The sequence below is a fragment of the Mesoplodon densirostris genome, unplaced genomic scaffold (genome assembly GCF_025265405.1).
Source record: "Mesoplodon densirostris isolate mMesDen1 unplaced genomic scaffold, mMesDen1 primary haplotype scaffold_37, whole genome shotgun sequence".
NCBI lineage: Eukaryota > Metazoa > Chordata > Mammalia > Artiodactyla > Ziphiidae > Mesoplodon > Mesoplodon densirostris.
The window spans coordinates 5956643-5960050 of record NW_026778196.1 but is presented as its reverse complement, the minus strand read 5'-3'; positions in this window follow the sequence as shown (position 1 = coordinate 5960050).

Here is a 3408-nt window from a genome sequence, read left to right as displayed (position 1 = left end):
CATCGCAATACTCCATGAAAGTTATTAGACCAATGTTCCATGCCCTTGTCATCACAATGCTCCATGCCTTGTTATCACAATGCTCCATGACCCCTGTCATCACAAGGCTCCGTGACTCCAGTCATCACAATGCTTCATGACCTTTGTCATCACAATGGTCCATGCCCTCGTCATCAACAGTCTCTGTGACCTTTTTAACCCCAATGATCCATGAACTTTTCATCACAATGCTCTTTGACCCTTGTCATCACAATGCTCTATGCCTTTCTCAGCACAATGCTCCATGACACATGTCATCACAATGCACCATGCGCTTGGCATCACAGTGCTCCACAACATTGTCATCACAATGCTCCATAAAATTTGTCATCACAATGCTCCATGCACTTCTCATCAAAATGCTCTCTCACCACTGATATCACAATGCTACATCACTATTTGTCACAATACTCCCTCACCCCTGTCATCACAATGTACCATGACTCCTGTCATCACAATGCTACATGCACTTATCATCACAATGTTCGATGACCCCTGAAATCACAATGTTCCATAACACCTGTCATCAAAATGTTCCATGACACTTTTCATCCAATTGCTCCATGACCCTGTCATCAGAATGATCCCTGCCCTTCTCATCACAATGCACAACGCCCTTGCCATCAAAATGCTCCATGACCTTTGTCATCACAAAGATCCATGGCACTTGGCATCACAATGCTCCATGTCATTGTCATCACAACGCTCCATGAACGCTCTCATCACATTGCTCCATGCCCTTGTCTTCACATAGCTCCATGACACATGTCATCAGAATGCTCCATGGCCTTCTCATCACAATGCTCCAAGCCCTGGCCATCACAATGCTCCATTACACCTGTCATAACAATGCTCCATGACCCCTGCCATCACGATGTTCCATGGCCTTGTCATCACAAGGCTCCATGACCCTTCTCATCACAATGCTCCAAGAACACTGTAATCACAATGCTCTATGCCCCTTTTCATCTCAATGATCCATGAACCCTGTCATCACAATGCACTATGCCCATCATCATAATGCTTCATGCTATTGTCATAACAACGAAATCAAAATGATCCATGACCTCTGTCATAACAATGCTCCAAACACTTGTGATCACAATATTCCATAACACTTGTCATCACAATGCCCCAGGATGCTCGTCATCACAATTATCCATGGTCTTCTCATCACAATGTTCCATGACCTTCGTCATCACAATGCTCAATACACTTGTCATCAACATGCTCCCTGACACTTGTTGTCTGTATGCTCCTTGAACCCTGTCATGACAAGGCTCCATGCCTTTTTCATCACAATGATCCATGCCCTTTTAATCACAATGCTCCAAGTCCCATGTAATCACAATGGTCCGTGCCATTGTCATCACAAAGCTCAATGATGCATGCCATCAGAATGCTCCTTGATCTTCTCCTCACAATGCTCCATGCCCTTGTCTTCACAGTGTTCTAAGACCCCTGTAATCACAATGCTCCATTCCCCTTTTAATCAGTATGCTCCATGAGACTTGTCATCACAAGGCTCCATGGTTTTGTCATCACAATGCTCCAGGACCTTGTCATCACAATGCTTCACGACCTTGTCATCAAAATTTTCAATGGCCCTTTTCATCATAATGCTCCAAACCCTAATCATCACAATGCTCCATTATATTTGTCATCACAATCCTCCATTACATTTGGTATCACAAAGCTCCATGCCATTGTCATCGCCATGGACCATGACATATGTCATCACAATGCTCCCTGACACCTGTCTTCACAATACTCCATGACCTTATCATCACAATGCTCCATGCCCTTGTCATCATAATGCACCATTCCCACTCTCATCACAATAATCTTTGAAACTTGTCAGACCAATGCTCCATGCCACTGTCATCACAATGCTCCATGCCCTTGTCATCACAAGGCTCCATGACCCCTGTCATCACAATGCTCCGTGACTCCAGCCATCACAATGCTTCATGACCTTTGTCATCACAGTGGTCCATGCCCTCGTCATCAACAGTCTCTGTGACCTTTTTAACCACAATGCTCCATGAACTTTTCATCACAATGCTCTTTGACCCTTGTCATCACAATGCTCTATGCCTTTCTCAGCACAATGCTCCATGACCCTTGTCATCACAATGCTCCATGCGCTTGACAGCACAATGCTCCATGACACATGTCATCACAATGCACCATGCGCTTGTCATCACAGTGCTCCACAACATTGTCATCACAATGCTCCATAAAATTTGGCATCACAGTGCTCCATGCATTTCTCATCAAAATGCTCTCTCACCACTGATATCACAATGCTACATCACTATTTGTCACAATACTCCCTCACCCCTGTCATCACAATGCTCCCTGACACTTGTCGTCAGAATGCTCCTTGAACCCTGTCACAAAAAGTCTCCATGCCTTTTTCATCACAAAGCCCAATGCCGTTTTCATCCCAATGCTCCATGCCATTGTCATCAAAATACTCCACAAGTTTGTCATCAGAATGCTCCCTGACCCTTGTCATCACAATTCTCCATGCACTTGTCAGCACAATGCTCCCTGACCTTTGTCATCACAATGCTCCAAGCCATTGTCATCACAATGCTCCATTACCTTTGTCATCAGTATCCTCCCTGACACTTGGCATCACAATGCTCCATGCCATTGTCATCACAATGGGCCATTACATATGTCATCACAATGCTTCCTGACACCTCTCTTCACAATACTGCATGACCTGGTCATCAAAATGCTCCATGCCCTTGTCATCACAATGCGCCATTCCAACTGTCATCACAATAATCCATGAAACTTATTAGACCAATGCTCCATGCGCTTGTCATCACAATGCTCCATGCCCTTGTTATCACAATGTTCCAAGACCACTGTAATCAGAATGCTCCATGCCCCTTTTCATCAGTATGCTCCATGAGACTTGTCATCACAAGGCTCCATGGTTTTCTCATCACAATGCTCCAGGACCTTGTCATCACAATGCTTCACGACATTGTCATGAAAATTCTCAATGGCCCTTGTCATCATAATGCTCCAAGACCTAGTCAACACAATGCTCCATTATATTTGTCATCACAATCCTCCATTACATTTGGCATCACAATGCTCCCTGCCATTGTCATCGCAATGGAACAGGACATATGTCATCACAATGCTCCCTGACACCTGTCTTCACAATGCTCCATGCCCTTTTCATCACAATGCTCCATGAACCCTTACATCACAATGCTCCTTGACTCCAGTCATCAAAATGCTTCATAACATTTGTCATCACAACGGTCCATTCCCGCCTCATCAGAAGGCTCTGTGACGTTTGTAACCACAATGCTCCATGAAATTTACATCACAATGCTCCGT